Consider the following 21,245-nt stretch of genomic DNA (forward strand, 5'->3'; position numbering starts at 1 on the left):
TTCCTCATTTCTGCCCCGTGACAGAGGGAGAGGAAAAAGGCTGCAGAAATCAGCCAGTTCCCAGGAACAGAAGCCCTCTCCCGCCTCTGCCAAGCCCTCAGTATGACGCTGGGGCTTTACAAGCAGAATCAGGCACGGTGGGGGCCCGTCTCAATGAATTTCAGCGCGCAGTGGGCTCACTCGCAAGTAGACCCCTGGATCCTTCAGGTGATATCTCAGGGGTACAAATTGGAATTCGAGACGTCTCCCCCTCGCCGTTTCCTAAAGTCGGCTTTACCGATGTCTCCTTCTGACAGGGAGGCAGTATTGGAAGCCATTCACAAGCTGTATTCCCAGCAGGTGATAATCAAGGTACCCCTCCTGCAACAGGGAACGGGGTATTATTCCACACTGTTGTGGTACCGAAGCCGGACGGCTCGGTGAGACCGATTCTAAATCTAAAATCTTGAACACTTACATACGGAGGTTCAAATTCAAGATTGAGTCACTCAGAGCAGTGATTGCGAACCTGGAAGAAGGGGACTACATGATGTCTCGGGACATCAAGGATGCTTACCTTCATGTCCCAATTTACCCTTCTCACCAAGGGTACCTCAGGTTTATGGTACAGAACTGTCACTATCAGTTTCAGACGCTGCCGTATAATTTTAGTTATCCCTTACTTGGACGATTCCCTGATAAGGGTAAGATCCAGGGAACAGTTGGAGGTCGGTGTAGCACTATCTCAGGTAGTGTTGCGGCAGCACGATTGGATTCTCAATATTCCAAAATCGCAGCTGATTCCGACGACTCGTCTTCTGTTCCTAGGGATGATCCTGGACACAGTCCAGAAAAAGGTGTTTCTCCCGGAGGAGAAAGTCAGGGAGTTATCCGAGCTAGTCGGGAACCTCCTATAACCGAGCCAAGTCTCAGTACATCAATGAAATGGTTCTGGGAAAAATGGTGGCTTCCTACGAAGCAATCCCATTCGGCAGATTCCACGCAAGAACTTTCCAGTGGGACCTGCTGGACAAATGGTCCGGGTCGCATCTTCAGATGCATCAGCGGATAACCCTGTCACCAAGCACAAGGGTGTCTCTCCTGTGGTGGTTGCAGAGTGCTCATCTTCTAGAGGGCCGCACATTCAGGACTGGGTCCTGGTGACCATGGATGCCAGCCTGCGAGGCTGGGGAGCAGTCACACAGGGAAGGAATTTCCAGAGCTTATGGTCAAGCCTGGAGACATCACTTCACATAAATATCCTGAAGCTAAGGGCCATTTACAATGCTCTAAGCTCAGCAAGACCTCTGCTTCAAGGTCACCCGGAGTTGATCCATTCGGACAACATCACGGCAGTCACCCACGTAAACAGACAGGGTGACACAAGAAGCAGGAGGGCAATGGCAGAAGCTGCAAGGATTCTTCGCTGGGCGGAAAATCATGTGATAGCACTGTCAGCAGTATTCATTCCGGGAGTGGACAACTGGGAAGCAGACTTCCTCAGCAGACACGACCTCCACCCGGGAGAGTGGGGACTTCACCCAGAAGTCTTCCACATGTTTATAAAACTCGACAAGTATTGCGCCAGGTCAAGGGACCCTCAGGCAATAGCTGTAGACGCTCTGGTAACACAGTGGGTGTACCAGTCAGTGTATGTGTTCCCTCCTCTGCCTCTCATACCCAAGGTACTGAGAATTATAAGATGCAGAGGAGTAAGCACTATATTCGTGGCTCCGGATTGGCCAAGAAGGACTTGGTAACCGGAACTTCAAGAGATGCTCACGGAGGATCCGTGGCCTCTACCTCTAAGAAGGGACCTGCTCCAGCAAGGACCCTGTCTGTTCCAAGACTTACCGCGGCTGCGTTTGACGGCATGGCGGTTGAACGCCGGATCCTGAAGGAGAAAGGCATTCCGGATGAAGTCATTCCTATCCTGATCAAAGCCAGGAGAGAGATAACCGCAAAACATTATCACCGCATTTGGCGAAAATATGTTGCGTGGTGCGAGGCCAGTAAGGCCCCGACGGAGGAATTTTCAACTAGGTCGATTCCTACATTTCCTGCAAACAGGAGTGTCTATGGGCCTGAAATGGGGGTCCATTAAGGTTCAAATTTCGGCCCTGTCAATTTTCTTCCAAAAAAGAACTAGCTTCAGTCCCTGAAGTTCAGACGTTTGTGAAAGGGGTACTGTATATACAGCCTCCTTTTGTGCCTTCAGTGGCACCTTGGGATCTAAATGTAGTTTTTGGGTTCCAAAAGTCACATTGGTTTGAACCACTTAAATATGTGGAGTTAAAATATCTCACATGGAAAGTGGTCATGCTGTTGGCCCTGGCCTGGGCCAGGTGCGTGTCAGAATTGGCGGCTTTATCCTGTAAAAGCCCTCATCTGATTTTCCATTCGGACAGGGCGGAATTGAGGACTTGTCCTCAGTTTCTCCCTAAGGTGGTTTTCAGCGTTTCACCTGAATCAACCTATTGTGGTGCCTGCGGCTACTAGGGACTTGGAGGACTCCAAGTTGCTAGACGTTGTCAGAGCCCTGGAAATATAGGTTTCCAGGACGGCTGGAGTCAGAAAATCTGACTCGTTGTTTATTCTGTATGCACCCAACAAGCTGGGTGCTCCTGCTTCTAAGCAGACTATTGCTCGTTGGATTTGTAGTACAATTCAGCTTGCACATTCTGTGGCAGGCCTGCCACAGCCAAACTCTGTAAAAGCCCATTCCACAAGGAAGGTGGGCTCATCTTGGGCGGCTGCCCGAGAGGTCTCGGCTTTACAACTTTGCCGAGCAGCTACTTGGTCAGGAGCAAATACGTTTGTAAAATTCTACAAATTTGATACCCTGGCTGAGGAGGACCTGGAGTTCTCTCATTTGGTGCTGCAGAGTCATCCGCACTCTCCCGCCCGTTTGGGAGCTTTGGTATAATCCCCATGGTCCTTACGGAGTCCCCAGCATCCACTAGGACGTCAGAGAAAATAAGAATTTACTTACCGATAATTCTATTTCTCGTAGTCCGTAGTGGATGCTGGGCGCCCATCCCAAGTGCGGATTGTCTGCAATACTGGTACATAGTTATTGTTACCAAAAAAATCGGGTTATTGCTGTAGTGAGCCATCTTTTCTAGAGGCTCCTCTGTTATCATGCTGTTAACTGGGTTTAGATCACAAGTTATATGGTGTGATTGGTGTGGCTGGTATGAGTCTTACCCGGGATTCAAAATCCTTCCTTATTGTGTACGCTCGTCCGGGCACAGTATCCTAACTGAGGCTTGGAGGAGGGTCATAGGGGGAGGAGCCAGTGCACACCAGGTAGTTCTAAAGCTTTACTTTTGTGCCCAGTCTCCTGCTGAGCCGCTATTCCCCATGGTCCTTACGGAGTCCCCAGCATCCACTACGGACTACGAGAAATAGAATTATCGGTAAGTAAATTCTTATTTTATTTTATTTTGTTCTGCAATTCCATTTTCTCTGACGTCCTAGTGGATGCTGGGAACTCCGTAAGGACCATGGGGAATAGCGGGCTCCGAAGGAGACTGGGCACTCTAAGAAAGAATTAGGACTACCTGGTGTGCACTGGCTCCTCCCTCTATGCCCCTCCTCCAGACCTCGGTTAGAATATGTGCCCGGCTCGAGCTGGTTGCACACTAGGGGCTCTCCTGAGCTTCTAGTAAAGAAAGTATTTATTAGGTTTTTTATTTTCAGTGAGATCTGCTGGCAACAGACTCACTGCAACGAGGGACTTAGGGGAGAGAAGCGAACCTACCTGCTTGCAGCTAGCTTGGGCTTCTTAGGCTACTGGACACCATTAGCTCCAGAGGGATCGAACACAGGCCCAGCCTCGGTCGTCCGGTCCCGGAGCCGCGCCGCCGCCCCCCTTGCAGAGCCAGAAGCATGAAGATCTTCACGGAAATCGGCGGCTGAAGACTCCGGTCTTCATTAAGGTAGCGCACAGCACTGCAGCTGTGCGCCATTGCTCCCTGTGCACACCACATACTCCGGTCACTGATGGGTGCAGGGCGCTGGCGGGGGGGCGCCCTGGGCAGCAATTAGAGTACCTTAAAGTGGCTAATCACACATAATATAGCCTAAGAAGCTATATATGTGTAAAATACCCCTGCCACATTATTATTATAAAAGCGTGAGAAGTCCGTCGAAAAAGGGGCAGGGCTATCTCCCTCAGCACACTGGTGCCATTTCCTCTCACAGCTCCGCTGGAAGGACGCTCCCCAGGCTCTCCCCTGCAGTTTCCAGGCTCAATAGGGTACAAAAGAGAGGGGGGGGCACTAAATTTAGGCGCAAATACTATATATATAGCGGCTATAGGGTAAATCACTTGTGTAGTGTAACTCCCTGCATTATATAGCGCTGTGGTGTGTGCTGGCATACTCTCTCTCTGTCTCCCCAAAGGACTTTGTGGGGTCCTGTCCTCAGTCCGAGCATTCCCTGTGTGTGTGCGGTGTGTCGGTACGGCTGTGTCGACATGTTTGATGAGGAGGCTTATGTGGAGGCGGAGCAGGTGCCGATAAATGTGATGTCACCCCCTGCGGGGTCGACACCTGAGTGGATGGATATGTGGAAGGAATTACGCGACAGTGTCAACTCCTTACATAAAAGGTTTGACGACATAGCAGATGTGGGACAGCCGGCTTCTCAGCCCGTGCCTGCCCAGGCGTCTCAAAAGCCATCAGGGGCTCAAAATCGCCCGCTACCTCAGATGGCTGACACAGATGTCGACACGGATACTGACTCCAGTGTCGACGACGATGAGACTAGTGTACATTCCAACAGAGCCACCCGTTACATGATTACGGCAATGAAAAATGTGTTGCACATTTCTGACATTAACCCAGGTACCACAAAAAAGGGTATTATGTTTGGGGAGAAAAAGTAACCAATGGTTTTTCCCCCATCTGATGAGTTGAATGAAGTGTGTGAAGAAGCGTGGGCTTCCCCCGATAAGAAATTAGTGATTTCTAAAAAGTTGCTAATGGCGTACCCTTTCCCGCCAGAGGACAGGATACGTTGGGAGACATCCCCTAGGGTGGATAAAGCGCTCACACGCTTGTCAAAGAAGGTGGCACTACCGTCTCAGGATACGGCCGCCTTAAAGGAGCCTGCGGATAGAAAGCAGGAGGCTATCCTGAAGTCTGTATATACACACTCAGGTATTATACTGAGACCGGCTATTGCTTCAGCATGGATGTGCAGTGCTGCGTGGTCAGATTCCCTGTCTGATAACATTGATACCCTCGACAGGGACACTATATTGCTAACCATAGAGCATATTAAAGACGCAGTCTTATACATGAGAGATGCACAGAGGGATATTTGCCGGCTGGCATCTAGAATTAATGCAATGTCCATTTCTGCCAGGAGAGGATTGTGGACTCGGCAGTGGACAGGTGATGCGGATTCTAAAAGGCACATGGAGGTTTTGCCTTACAAAGGTGAGGAATTGTTTGGGGACGGTCTCTCGGACCTCGTTTCCACAGCAACAGCTGGGAAGTCGACATTTTTACCCCATCTTCCCTCACAGCCAAAGAAAGCACCGTATTATCAGGTACAGTCCTTTCGGCCCCAGAAAGGCAAGCGGGTTAAAGGCGCGTCCTTTCTGCCCAGAGGCAGAGGTAGAGGGAAAAAGCTGCACCATACAGCCACTTCCCAAGAACAAAAGTCCTCTCCCGCTTCCTCTAAGTCCACCGCATGACGCTGGGGCTCCACAGGCGTAGCCAGGTGCGGTGGGGGCCCGTCTCCGGAACTTCAGCGACCAGTGGGCTCGCTCACTGGTGGATCCCTGGATTCTACAAGTGGTATCTCAGGGGTACAAGCTGGAATTCGAGACGTCTCCCCCTCGCCGTTTCCTCAAATCAGCCTTGCCAACAGCTCCCCCAGACAGGGAGGCAGTGCTGGAGGCGATTCACAAGCTGTATTCTCAGCAGGTGATAATCAAGGTACCCCTCCTTCAACAAGGACGGGGTTACTATTCCACAATGTTTGTGGTACCGAAACCGGACGGTTCGGTGAGACCCATTTTAAATTTGAAATCCTTGAACACTTATATAAGAAGGTTCAAGTTCATAATGGAATCGCTCAGGGCGGTTATTGCAAGCCTGGACGAAGGGGATTACATGGTATCACTGGACATCAAGGATGCTTACCTGCATGTCCCCATTTACCCTCCTCACCTGGAGTACCTCAGATTTGTGGTACAGGACTGTCATTACCAATTCCAGACGTTGCCGTTTGGTCTGTCCACGGCACCGAGGGTATTTACCAAGGTAATGGCCGAAATGATGATACTCCTTTGGAAAAAGGGAGTTTTAATTATCCCGTACTTGGACGATCTCCTTATAAAGGCGAGGTCCAGGGAGCAGTTGTTGGTCGGCGTAGCACTATCTCGGGAAGTGCTACAACAGCACGGCTGGATTCTGAATATTCCAAAGTCGCAGCTGGTTCCTACAACGCGTCTACTGTTCCTGGGGGTGGTTCTGGACACAGACCAGAAAAAAGTGTTTCTCCCGGAGGAGAAAGCCAAGGAGTTGTCATCTCTAGTCCGAGACCTCCTGAAACCAAAACAGCTGTCGGTGCATCACTGCACGCGAGTCCTGGGAAAGATGGTAGCTTCTTACGAAGCAATTCCATTTGGCAGGTTCCATGCAAGGATCTTTCAGTGGGATCTGTTGGACAAGTGGTCCGGATCGCATCTTCAGATGCATCGGCTGATAACCCTGTCTCCAAGGACCAGGGTGTCTCTGCTGTGGTGGCTGCAGAGTGCTCATCTTCTAGAGGGCCGCAGATTTGGCATACAGGACTGGGTCCTGGTGACCACGGATGCCAGCCTTTGAGGCTGGGGGGCAGTCACACAGGGAAGAAACTTCCAAGGACTATGGTCAAGCCAGGAGACTTCCCTACACATAAATATTCTGGAACTAAGGGCCATTTACAATGCCCTAAGTCAGGCAAGACCCCTGCTTCAACACCAGCCGGTGCTGATCCAGTCAGACAACATCACGGCGGTAGCCCATGTAAACCGACAGGGCGGCACAAGAAGCAGGTTGGCGATGGCAGAAGCCACAAGGATTCTCCGATGGGCGGAAAATCACGTGATAGCACTGTCAGCAGTGTTCATTCCAGGGGTGGACAACTGGGAAGCAGACTTCCTCAGCAGACACGACCTCCACCCGGGAGAGTGGGGACTTCATCCAGAAGTCTTCAAAATTATTGTAAACCGTTGGGAAAGGCCACAGGTGGACATGATGGCGTCCCGCCTCAAAAAAACTAAAAAAACTAAAGATATTGCGCCAGGTCAAGGGACCCTCAGGCGATAGCTGTGGACGCTCTAGTGACACCGTGGGTGTACCAGTCGGTTTATGTGTTCCCTCCTCTGCCTCTCATACCCAAGGTACTGAGAATAATAAGAAGGAGAGGAGTAAGAACTATAAACAGGGTTCCGGATTGGCCAAGAAGAGCTTGGTACCCAGAACTTCAAGAAATGATCTCAGAGGACCCATGGCCTCTGCCGCTCAGACAGGACCTGCTGCAGCAGGGGCCCTGTCTGTTCCAAGACTTACCGCGGCTGCGTTTGACGGCATGGCGGTTGAACACCGGATCCTAAAGGAAAAGGGCATTCCGGAGGAAGTCATTCCTACACTGATTAAAGCTAGGAAAGATGTGACCGCAAAACATTATCACCGCATATGGCGGAAATATGTTGCTTGGTGTGAGGCCAGGAAGGCCCCAACGGAGGAATTTCAGCTAGGTCGATTTCTGCACTTCCTACAGTCAGGGGTGACTATGGGCCTAAAATTGGGTTCTATTAAGGTCCAGATTTCGGCTCCGTCGATTTTCTTCCAAAAAGAACTGGCTTAACTGCCTGAAGTTCAGACTTTTGTAAAGGGAGTGCTGCATATTCAGCCCCCTTTTGTGCCCCCAGTGGCACCTTGGGATCTCAACGTGGTGTTGGATTTCCTAAAGTCACATTGGTTTGAGCCACTTAAAACCGTGGAGATAAAGTACCTCACGTGGTAGGTGGTCATGCTGTTGGCCTTGGCGTCGGCCAGGCGTGTATCAGAATTGGCGGCTTTGTCATGTAAAAGCCCTTATCTGATTTTTCATATGGATAGGGCGGAATTGAGGACTCGTTCCCAATTCCTTCCTAAGGTGGTATCAGCTTTTCATGTGAACCAACCTATTGTGGTGCCTGCGGCTACTCGGGACTTGGAGGATTCCAAGTTGCTGGACGTAGTCAGGGCCCTGAAAATATGTTTCCAGGACGGCTAGAGTCAGAAAAACTGACTCGCTATTTATCCTGTATGCACCCAACAAGCTGGGTGCTCCTGCTTCAAAGCAGACTATTGCTCGCTGGATCTGTAGCACGATTCAACTTGCACATTCGGCGGCTGGACTGCCGCATCCTAAATCTGTAAAAGCCCATTCCACGAGGAAGGTGGGCTCTTCTTGGGCGGCTGCCCGAGGGGTCTCGGCTTTACAACTTTGCCGAGCTGTTACATGGTCGGGTTCAAACACGTTTGCAAAATTCTACAAGTTTGATACCCTGGCTGAGGAGGACCTTGAGTTTGCTCATTCGGTGCTGCAGAATCATCCGCACTCTCCCGCCCGTTTGGGAGCTTTGGTATAATCCCCATGGTCCTTACGGAGTTCCCAGCATCCACTAGGACGTCAGAGAAAATAAGAATTTACTCACCGGTAATTCTATTTCTCGTAGTCCATAGTGGATGCTGGGCGCCCATCCCAAGTGCGGATTGTCTGCAATACTTGTATATAGTTATTGCCTAACTAAAGGGTTATTGTTTGGAGCCATCTATTCGAGAGGCTCAGTTGTTGTTCATACTGTTAACTGGGTATAGTATCACGAGTTGTACGGTGTGATTGGTGTGGCTGGTATGAGTCTTACCCGGGATTCCAAATCCTTTCCTTATTGTGTCAGCTCTTCCGGGCACAGTTTCCCTAACTGAGGTCTGGAGGAGGGGCATAGAGGGAGGAGCCAGTGCACACCAGGTAGTCCTAATTCTTTCTTAGAGTGCCCAGTCTCCTTCGGAGCCCGCTATTCCCCATGGTCCTTACGGAGTTCCCAGCATCCACTACGGACTACGAGAAATAGAATTACCGGTGAGTAAATTCTTATTTTAGGTTAAATGGCCTTAAAACCTCTTGTGAACACTGGTAATACTTAAAAGCAGTAAAGTTAGAGTAGGTTTCTTCAGGATGTGACACCTACAGTACTCACCTATGACATTAGTTTTTCCTGCCAATGCCTAGTCATTCAGCATAGCTTATCTGCTGCCATAGAAACATAAACATTCACACTGTTAATAAAGAAAATAGGTCAGTAACTCCGCTGCATTCAGATACAACAGAAGAAAATTGATGGGTTAAGAATAGAACTCTGCAGGTGTAGCGTAAATGAAGTCCATTAGCATTAGTTGAATTTCAGCAACCAGGATGAAAATTGCATACTGCAGTTTAATAGACCTTAAGCATCGTAATGGTGAAATAGGTCACTTTTATTGAAAACTTACCATTTTTCATTACTTTTTGACGTCTTACCTTTAGAGGTTTGTCGTGAGTTGTTGTTGTTGTTGTTCCCCCCCCTTAAAATAGAAATGCCTCAGGCACGTGAAGCATAATCTGCAATAAGTGCCCCCTGGACCTGCGAAAATACATAGGTCAGTGGCTCTTAGTGGGACTTTTGGATTTTCGCACGAGGAAGTATAATGAAGCTTACAGTTTTGTTGTCTGCGCAACTTCTCGGATCTTTAAAATTAATATTGACCTGGAAAGCCTAATTAGGATTCCTTTTGCGTGCCTCCTCTCTTGTTTTGACATACTCCCACAGCATGAATATGCCAGTTCCAAGATCAGCTTTCAGTATTCTGTATTTCTAGGAACTGTGCTTATCAGACTGACAACAATTACAGCTGATGTGTAGTCTGTATCCGATCAGTTTTATTTCCCTCTTCAGTAGATCAAAGACGTACTGTACGGAATTACAGACTAAGCAACATGTAAGGACCCTTTCACTTACCAGAGGCTTCGTGTTTATTGTCAGTTGACTAGATGCTTTTCTCTCTTCAACCTCTGTTAATTAAGCATTCTGTTTCCCCTTTGGCTTGTACATTGTGCAGTACTCAGATAGTAACTATGGGGGTGATTCCGACTTGATCATAGCTGTGCTAAATTTAGCACAGCTACGATCAGGAACACAGACGTGGGGAGATGCCCGGCACAGGGCTAGCCCGCCTCGCATGTGAGTCCCTGCCCTGTCGCTGGAGTACAAAAGCATTGCACAGCTTCGATGCTTTTGTACTTCAGGTGTAGCTCCCGGCCAGCGCAGCTTTTGCGTGCTGACCGGGAGCTACACGTTGCTGCCTGGCTCTCAGCGGCTGCATGTGACGTCATTTGCTGCACTATATAAGTGTTTAATAAAGAAATAATTATGGTTGACGGGTACAAAAGGTCGACAAGTTAAATAGGTTAATACAAAAATGGTAGACACGGTTTTTTTCTTTTTTCTTGTATAGTTCATTTTCTATGACCATCACTGGTACAAACGTAGACCCTTGTGGACTTGCTTCACTTGCCACTCTTCGGTCAAGGTTACTATTCCCAATCGTAGTCTACAAGGATAATGATTATTGGGAGAACGTGAAAAAAACCCAAAACCCATTTGTGTGTTGACCATTTGTACCTGTTGATCTAATGCATGTCGACCATATGTGGTCTATCTTTTGACCTAGATAGTGTAGATCTGACATCCAGACACTATATTTTTAGTACTGATTAAAAATTGGAATGCCTGACCCACCGATCCCTTTGGAGGGGGCACATTACACACTGATTACTGCTTCAAGGATCGGGGTGTTTATTTGAGCTGCAAAGTATGTACCCAGCTTTACACCTAACCGTGCCATTGAGATTACTGTAATATGGCATTGGGTTTGTTTTTTTGTTTGTTTTTTTGAGATGACAAGAAAGATTTATTCATGTTAATGAAAAATATATTCTACTATATTAATCTTGACAAGCAAGCTGACCTGTTGTACAGTGTTCCAAATTGTGCTGCTATGTGAGAAGTATATTTCCACACAAATGATTGTGAGCAGATGGGCTTACTTTGCAATCTGGGTGCTACATCTAGTGGGTATACAGGTTCCTTCTTACTCTCAGTAACTGTTACTGATGCCTCATGCCGTAGTGTAAGATATTCTGTCTCTGCCACCCACAGAACAGCTTATTCTAGTACCTGGCTCCTCTTCTGTAGCTGAAATTGTCTGTAGAATGAGTGGTCAGGTTCTGGGACAACACCCCTAGCTGCTGCTATTGTATCTCTCAGCGCTATATGAGATCTGTTGGCTGTCTGGCATTAAGCATGTCCTTCATTACCTGAATTAACTTAAGTTTGGAAGGCACCATTGGAAGAGCTCTTCAGCAGTTCACTTGCAGATGCCAGCTGGGAGGGAGGGGGGGGGGGCGTGGCTAAGGGGAAAATGTATTATGCAGCGTCATGGGGGAGAAGCAGTATCGGCGCACGTTATGTGCAGTAATGCCACTTCTACCCCATATATTACAGCGGTGGGGCTCAGTCACAGGGGCACTATGCACCCCTGTCCATATCCGCGCTGCTATCTTCAAGATATCACACCGATATGAGGGGGCCATATATGAACGGTCAGCATTGCTGGCCATTCCGACAGCTGCAGGTGGTGATGCCCATACACACCAGCAGGGACAGAGCAGGCAGGGGGAGACAGCGCATCAGCACTTCGCACTGTAATCAGGGGTGCATCCCCGGAGGGAGTAGCTCTCGCTCCCCCGCTTCGGCAGACAAGATGTACATACATTTTATCGATGTCCCTTCCTGCTTTACCCTTGTGCCGCTATAATACATTTACCCATGGGTGCGGCTGCAGTCCCATACTATACTATGGGTAAATGTATTATAGTGGCACGGATTGTGCCTCTATAAAACTTACTGCTTTGCCTCATTACCGAGGCGAAGCAGGAAGGGACATCGATAAGATGTATTAATATCTTGTCTGCTGGAGTGGGGGAGTGTAAACTCCTCCCTCCGGCAATGTCCTCCTGAGCGCACAACTCATCATCTTAGTGCTGATGCGCGGTGTCTTCCAGCCCGGACGGCTCCATTGCACATACGCGGGATCTCGCTACTCACGTGAAATCCCCTGTGCAGTCCATAGGCGGCACCCGACACAGCCAGGGACAGCGCTGACACTGCTAGGGAGATAGGGCATCGACACCATACAGCTGTTGATATCGATAGCTGCAGGTGTCAGAACGGTTAGTGTTGCTGACAGTACTTACATTACCCTCACATATTAGCCTGCTGTCTTATATATAGCAGCGCCGATATGGACAGGGACACACACTGCTGCCATCATACATGGGGGAGAAGTATAACCACACTTCTCCCCCATACTGACGTACATTTACCCTAATGTGAGATGCAGAATCCAGCTGTGAGCACTGTAAAGCTCCAGTCCCCGCAGATGAGACTTAGCACCATAGCCACCGAAAGGATGTGACAGGTCCTCATTAGACCAACATAGAACACATTAAGAGTATTTTATTTTATACATATGTTTAAAGACCGTTATATACACGAGTGTCAGTGTATTCCAAAGCAGCATTTAACCACTTCAGTGTCTCAGACATTGGGTTCAGTCCAGCAAAAAAAATGTAATACAAGATGCAGATTGAATATGCAAATTTTACTAATTCTTAGGGGGAGATTCAAATGTTTGAAAAGTCGGTTGGGTGTCTGTATTTTCCTGTCTATTAAATAGGAAAAAACAGACTCCCAACTGACTTTTCAAACGTGAAATCTAACAATATATTTATTTTGGAATATATGTGCCATTTTTTTTGTATTTTGATTTGATTACTTGTAATGTGTCATTGTTAGATTTTTGTTTGTAAAGTGTTAAACTTTGGCTTTATCAATTTATGGTTTCTTTAAGCTCACTCTAATCCCATTAAAATATAACTTATTATTTTACAAATAGTATAATGGGGAAATGTATACTATTCCCTCAACAAGTCATCTCATACCTTTTGCAGCGGCATGGTAACATAAGGTACTTCCCTAAGCTCCCATTACTAGCTTTGTTATTTTGGAGAAAATATTTTCCCTTGTGTACGGAATATGCTGTTAACTTCTATTTCTGCAGCAGGATACATTGGTTTCCATGGGAAAACATTGGGGTGTAGAGTGGCTCTTGATCCAGAGACACCAACAGGCTAAAGCTTTAGGCTGTCCTATAAACCCCGCTTCCAGGCACTGAGAGCTCAGTTTTTGAATTGGGTACTGCAGCAGCAGGTCACCTAACAGGAGAGCTGCACTGGGCAGCCCTGAAAAAGCTTTTCTAAGAAGATTTGTTCAACTGGTCTGTCAGCGCTGTATATAAGGGTGACACTTCAGCGCTGCAGTTCCATCACCTCTCAAGCGGAGTCGCGTACTCCCGCGGCTCTGTTCCTGTGTACTTGCAGTGGAGACGCTCCGGCTTAGGCACACGGTCGCAGACCGCTCTCCTGGATCGCGTGGTTGCTACGGGGAGGAGGTAAGAGGGTCCCCCAGGCGGGACCCGCCATTAAATCTTATTCCATCTGCGGCCTAGGGAGACTGGTCACGGCGCTGGCGTGGACACTGTCACCGAGCCGGGTTCCCACTAGACCGCCAGGGCGTAAGAGTACAGGTCAGATGTACTAACGCCCCATTTAATAAGGCTCTGTAGTACCGGTGGTGGAAGTCCAGCATAGGGCCTAGGGCGCCATCTCCACATAGAGTTCCCACCCTGGAGCTGCCTCTCACTCTCCCTCATTCCCTGACAGAGACGCTGGGAGCCATCTTCTGAGCATAGTTGCTACTGGTCTTTGGGATTGCAGGGCCAGGTCTCCCTTGTAAAGCCGCCTGTATACAGCGCTGTGACTTTACAAACACTTGAGTGTTCTACATGTGTTTATACAGGCAGCGTTAGTTAAGAAAGCGTGTACCTGTTACAGAATATATTGTGCGAGTATTCTGATATATACTTCCGGTCTAGGACCGTGCTGTGTTGTATGCATGTATGTATGTATGTATGTTGTATGTATGTATGTATGTATGTATGTATGTATGTATGTATGTATGTATGTGTATATATACTAGTTCAGTGCAGCTTTATTATGATGAAAATTTCTGCATTGCCTATGACTGTGTGTGCCTGTATCTGCTGTGTGGTTGCACTCTCAGTGTTTCCCAGATATAACTGTCACTATGGCCCAAATTCCGAGTTGATCGCTCGCTAGCTGTTTTTAGCAGCCGTGCAAACGCATAGTCACCGCCCACAGGGGAGTGTATTTTCGCTTTGCAAGTGTGCGAATGCCTGTGCAGCCGAGCTCTGCAAAAACATTTTGTGCAGTTTCAGAGTAGGTCCGGACTTACTCGGCCCTTGCGATCACTTCAGTCTTTTTGGTGCCGGAATTGACGTCACACACCCGCCCTCCAAATACCCGGATATGCCTGCGTTTTATATTTATACCACTCCCAAGAAACGGCCAGTTGACACCCATAAACGCCCTCTTTCGGTCAATCTTCATGCGGTCGGCTGTGCGTATGGATTCTTTGTTAAATCAATAGAAATCAGAATCAGAATCAGCTTTATTGGCCAGGTGTACTCACGTACACTAGGAATTCTTTGTGGTACAATGCATCGCCAAGCAGCAACATGAAGGGGGAATACATAGCATACGAAGGGGGAAGAACATAGCATACATTACACACATTACACGTATGAGTTGATACTGCACATTGCAACTGTACAATAGACTCAACATATTAGACTAAACACAAAGGATGCTTGGCAGAGCAGCACCGAGGCAGCCATCCGCGGGGCCAACTAGAACTCAAACAATGCACATAATACAGAAGATTTAAGTATTACATCAAAAGATAAACCACACAGACAATAAAGACAGAAAGCATAATGCAGGGTTGGTGTAAGCATTTTGGGTAATAACCTCCAGGGGTTGTGTATTCCACCCTCACAAGGTACCAGGTGTGGCAGCCATCTTAGGCGCACTGCGTAGCATTACCCAGGGTGGAATAGTCCACCCCTAGAAGAGAACACAAAACGGGGAGATTGCAGAGTCCTTAGGTTCAGAGTAGGGTTCCAATAAAACCATCAGGTCCATGTATTTTTCATCCCATCCACAAGTTTACCAGATAAGGCAGCCATGTTGGGCGCACTACAAAGGTTACATAGTAGGAGATGAGCCATACAAGGGCCAAATGCATTCACTGGAAAACTGACACGTGTGTAGGAGTATGCTATGCCCTGCATGGAAAGATCCAAATGAAGCACACATTTTACACATTACAGGAATAGCACACAGTGGGGGGAAAGTACCCTGTAAGAAGAAAGAAGAGAGAGACACATTTGCAGGAAAACATTAATTTGTGAAAATGATAAATGTCCTGGTCTCATGAGAGCAGTACAGGTGGGTGTGAGAGTGTGGGGAGCAGTGCGGGTGGGTGTAAGAATGTGGAGTGCACACTAATGTCCAATGGAACTGACCCAGCAAAATCTGGTCCTGAAGCGCACGCCCCTCAGTTCCCTGCTCAGCTTGAGGGGTAGTCTTGGGGGCAGTCATGATGTTCTTGGACAGAGAAGTAGTAGGCATTGGTCCTGGTGTTCTCAAGGCAGAGGTGAGGAGAGGCCACATGATGGTCCTGAGTTGCAGTGTTTGGGGAAATTGTTTTATTCGAGATTTTAGCGTAGTCCAAATCCAGTTCAAACTCCGGTTCTAACTCCATTCTTTAAACCCATTCTTAACAAATGCATTCTTCACAATTAAAAGCAGGCCAAGCCCTGACTGCAGGCCTAGCCCTGACTGCAGGCCTTGATAATATTGCTCTTAAATGCTCCAACTATATCAGCTGGCAAAGGGGGAGGTATGCAATCAGAAGTTCAGCTAATTAACAGAGGTTATTTTGCATTGAAGAAGGATCACAGACATTTGCAGACAAACTTCCTTGGGGTGTGAAAAGTGTAGCCAGAGAGAGATGAGAGACTCAGATATACAAGCATGAAGATGGTGTTTTTACCTGCAATACAGAACGCTGTAGAGTGAGGTCTATCTTCCTATCCTGGACATTATAGGCTCCAGTCTCTCCCTGGATGCCATCTCAAAGATAATGACTCAGCAACAATCCACATTGTACCCGTACAAAGTGCGTGCGCATTGCGGGGCATGCTCAGTAGAGACCTGATCGCACGCTGGCGATTTTCGCTGCGCTGCGATCAACTCGTAATGACCCCCTATATTCTGTACCCTAAGAGGCTAGGTGCGTTTGGGTCTGCTAATATAGTGCGTCACAGTATTTATCCAATACGTATATTCTACTGTGTAATCACATAATACTGGATTTATTTGCAGGTGTTGTACTTTGTCTGGCAATATCGTATGTGGTCGCTAGTAAATCAGTGGAAGCTCCTGCATCATGTAGAGCATGCTCCATAGATTTACCAGAGGGGGAAGTGCTATTTGACGGTCTGTGTACTAAATGTCATACGCTTCCCAGTCAGTCCGCAGCTCATGCAATGGAGCACCTAGTATGCGTTCACCAACCTACTGGGTACACTGGTGAAACGCATAGCGCCCCCTATGGGACCACCGGTGCACTGCACCTCATATTGTCTCTATGGTCAATCCACCTTCAGCAATGTATCAGTCTTCGGTTAGACAGAAACCTACACCAGGTCACTCCTGTGTCTCTGGGTCCTCTAAGCAGTCTGCTTCCTCCTCGCAATCCAAAATCCTCTCTGATGTTTCATCTGAAGAGGAGGGGGAGCATACGGACCTGTCAGACACTGAATCCTGTATTACTGATGAGGATTGTCCCTACCCTAGTGGATGCTAATAAGCATTTCCTTCAAGAGGAGGATTCCACTACTGTGGCAAAGAAAACTGATCAGTTTAAACAGCAGAAGGTGGTTAAAACTATATTAACCCATTCTGATCATTTTGTGGACATCAGACGGGAACCCTGGTTTAATCCTGGGAGGAAATTCCCTCTGCCAAAAATGGGCCTTGGCTCGCTATCCTCTCCCTGCAGAGTTGTGTATCAATGTAAAACTCCACCGCTGGTGGATTCTCGCATCACCTGCCTTGTGGTGTCATTCACTCTGCCTGTCACCACTGTCACCTCACTGAAGGAACCGACAGATAAGCTTGGGGAGGGATGCCTGAAGTCTGTATACTCCCTTACTGGAGCCATTCATAGACCTACTATAGCTGCCTCCTGGGCTGCAATTGAGGCGTGGGTTCAGGCATTAGAGGAAGAACTGCCCGAGGATATATCTGACCATGCCAGACCATACCTGTCTCACAATACCACTGCCACCTGATACGTTCAGGAGGCGTCCTCCGAGGTGGGTGTATTGGCAGCTAAGGCGTCGACGACATCTGTCCTGGCTCGACGCATACTCTGGTTGAGGTCATGGAAAGTAGACCTGAACTCCTAAAGACTTTGGAGGTACTCCCCTTCACTGGGGACATTGTGTTTGGGTAGACCTAAATAAAATAGTGTCTGAAATAGCCGCTAAGACTGCTTTTCTCCCCACTACTAATCCTTCTGCACAGAAGGCAATAGGTACCACTTTCCATTCCTTTCGGCCTCAAGGGAATGCAGAAGGTCAGGCATACCAGAGACAATCTCGTGCTTCCAAAACCACAAAGCCCAAGGCCAAACAATCTTGGGCACCCAGTCAGCCTGCTTCAAAACATGACAAGCCTGCTGCATGACGGGGAGGGCCTCCGTCTGGGGGATCACAGGGTGGGAGGCCGACTTCACCCAGATCTGGTTAAAGACCACTTCAGACCACCATGAGTTGTCTCTCACGTCCCCCTCATCCGTTTTACACTACGGCCCTCATTTCGGATCCGTTAAAGGTGCAAACTCTACAAACTGTGGTGAGTTCCCTCCTGAGTATTTATTTATTAACAGTTTCTTATATAGCGCAGCAAATTCCGTTGCGCTTTACAATTGGAAATAACAATGATATAACAAAACTGGGTGATAACAAACAGTCAGAGGTAGGAAGGCCCTGTTCGCAAGCTTACAATCTATAGAGAAATAGGCATGTATACACAAGGAAAGGTGCTATCTATTACATAGTTGTTCGCCAGATTGCAAAGGTTCTTGGTGGGCTGTATGATATGGTCATACAGCAATGGTGAACCGGGTTCGAGAGGAAGGGAAAGTGAAGAATGAGAAGACATGTGTGGACTGTACAGAGTGGCTGCAATTTGATAGGAAGGTTTATGAAAGTTATGTGAGCGGTTCTGGAATTTGATATGCTTGCCTAAAGAGGTGAGTTTTCAGGGAACGCTTGAAGGTTTGGAGACTAGAGGAGAGTCTTATTGTGCGCGGTAGGGCATTCCACAGAGTGGGTGCAGCCCGATGAAAGTCCTGAAATCGTGAGTGGGAGCGAGTAATGAGTGTGGATGAGAGACGCAGGTCTTATGAAGAGCGAAGAGGTCGGGTTGGTAGATATTTTGAGATAAGCGAAGTGATGTACGTTGGTGTAGTTTGGTTAATGGCTTTGTGTGTGTTTATGTCTTCTAGCGGCTGCCCGCCCCTAGTAGTACGCTGATTAATCCTATGCTTTCTTACATCTCAGCTGTATTGTGTACTGGAAACTGTGGTGCTAAGTGTTACCTGTGCTCTGTTTTAGTTTTTCAGTTACTGTAAAGTTCTGTGTACCCTGTGTTGTTCTAATGTGTGCTGTATGTATGGCGCTGCGACACACTTGTGGCGCCTTATTAATAAAATGTCATAATATTAAAAGTAGGAGTGATTGTGCCGGTACCTAAGTACCAGAGAGGAAGAGGTTATTAATCGGCCCTGTTTCTGTCCCGAAACTCAGTGGGTTCTTCCGGCCTATACTAAATCAATCTTTGAACAAGTTTGTGAGTGTGTCCAAGTTTCATATGGAAGCACTGCGCTCTATTGTACTGGCTAGGGAACACGGAGACTATTTGGTATTCCTGGTTATACAGGATGCATACCTGTATATACCTTTTGCCATGTCTCATCAGCAGTTTCTGTGGTTAGCTAATTGCAGCCTTCATTCCAATTCCAGGCTCTGCCATTTGGACTGGCTACGGATCCTCGGCTCTTCAGAAGGTCATGGCTGTTATGACGGCTCATCTCCATCGCCAGGTAGCCAGTATCCTGCCATATCTAGACATCCTGATGATTCTGTCAAATTCCCACAGAGTCCTCCTCTGTCACCTGCAACTGAAGATAACATTCCTGCAAGCCCACAGGTGACTTATCAATTCTATAAAGTCCTCGCTAGTCCCAGCTCAGAGCATGGTGCACCTGGGGGGCACTCCTGGACACACACAGTCAGAAGTTCTTTCTCCAGAAAAAAGTCCTCAAGATTAAGGACCGGATAAGATGATTCTTCAATTGCCCTAGAGCGGATGGTTCTCAAACTCGGTCCTCGGGAGCCCACACAGTGCATGTTTTGCAGGTAACCCAGCAGGTGCACAGGTGTATTAATTACTCACTGACACATTTTAAAAGGTCCACAGGTGGAGCTAATTATTTCACTTGCGATTCTGTGAGGAGACCTGCAAAACATGCACTGTGTGGGCCCCCGAGGACCGAGTTTGAGAACCTCTGCCCTAGAGTGTCTATACACTCGGCGATGCAAGTACTTGGCCTGATGGTATCGGCCTTCGACATGCTAGAGTATGCTCAATTTCATTCCCGCCCACTGCACAGGTAATCCTGTCCAAGTGGGACGGCCTGCCTCATGGATCAGATTTCACATGATTTCTTTGACTCCGGAGGTTCGCCTGTCGCTGACCTGGTGAATCCAGGACCAACCAGAGCAGGGGCTGTCCCTTCTGGGTCCCCGACTGGGCTCTGCTGACAACGAATGCCTGTCTGAAGGGATGGGGAGCAGTGTTAGAGCAACAGTCTTTTCAAGGTCGTTGGACGTTGCTCGCCACAGGTTCTATTCTCCCTCTATGGGTGCCGTGAACACCCATAGAGGGGGAATCACCTACCTCGTCGGCAGCGGTATGGTGCCCCCGCCGGGATCCCTGCGTCGGTATTGTGACAGCTGGGATCCCGACAAGTGGTATGCTAACTGTATACCGCAAAAACTACTGCGCAGTAAGTGTGATAAGTTGAACTGAGGTAAATTTTCCAATTACCAAGGATAATTAAATTTGGCAGATGTTTGTTGCCACTGTATAGGCAGGATGATTACAAGAGATGGTTTTGCATGTTATTTTGAATACAAAAGCAGGAAATATTTTCATACTAAATGCACAATTAAAGGACAGGTCAGATGATGTTTCTTAGATCACAAATAAAGTTTAGTAACAGTAATCTGTTACTTTATTTTTTTTTATTTTTTTTAGAAATCAGAGTGATGATCAATAACGAACTTATGTGTAATATGATTACATTTTTTGTTTCAAAGCTTTCAGGACTGAAAGGAAGTCTGTTTTTATTTTAGATTTTTGTGAGTCTGAAACTGTGAAGTTGTTATGAATGTGTAAACATAGAACTACCTGGCTACAGAAACTACCCTACATGTCCATCTTGTCAGCCTTTTGTGTATTTTTCTGTGTTTTGCCCTTATTTATCAATGAGTGATAAATTTCACTGTGAGTGATAAATTGCACCAGCCAATCACCTCTTAACTGTCGTTTTTCAAACACAGCCTGTGACATGGAAGTTAGGAGCTGATTGGCTGGTGCATTTTATCACTCAGTGAAATGTATCACTGATTGATAAATGAGCCCATTTGTTTCTTTCTTTTGCTATAGCAGTATATTTGTTCCTTGCATTATTTTTGTTTTGAGTATTTTTATTGAAGATTTTTACAACTACAAATATAAAACATTACAAAAAAAACCCCAAAGAAGTATGTGCAACAACAGGAAAATGAGTATAATAAAAATCAGACACTAAGATAATACAAAATGTGACATGAGGGAAACCTGGTAATCCACAGAGGAATAGAATAACATACCTCCCAACTGTCCCAATTTTTGTGGCACAGTCCCGTTTTTTCGGGACTGTCCCGCTGTCCTACGTGCAGGCCGCAGTGTCCCAGGGTGGGGAGGGCGCAGTTGGGAAGCTCCTGTCACTCACTGCTCTGCCTAGCAGCAGCGATGTGCATATTGAATAGATGCTGTGTGCGTCTGTTCACGGGAGTCAG

The 21,245-nt window shown here is 47.5% G+C and overlaps 1 protein-coding gene across 1 annotated transcript in view; it reads left to right on the forward strand.

Moving 5' to 3' along the window:
• Positions 1-21,245, forward strand: part of DGKQ (diacylglycerol kinase theta) — a 322,011-nt gene that overhangs the window by 63,432 nt on the left and 237,334 nt on the right. The gene's annotated exons all lie outside the window — the stretch shown is intronic.

This window comes from Pseudophryne corroboree, chromosome 1 (assembly GCF_028390025.1).
Source record: "Pseudophryne corroboree isolate aPseCor3 chromosome 1, aPseCor3.hap2, whole genome shotgun sequence".
NCBI classification, from domain to species: Eukaryota; Metazoa; Chordata; class Amphibia; order Anura; family Myobatrachidae; genus Pseudophryne; species Pseudophryne corroboree.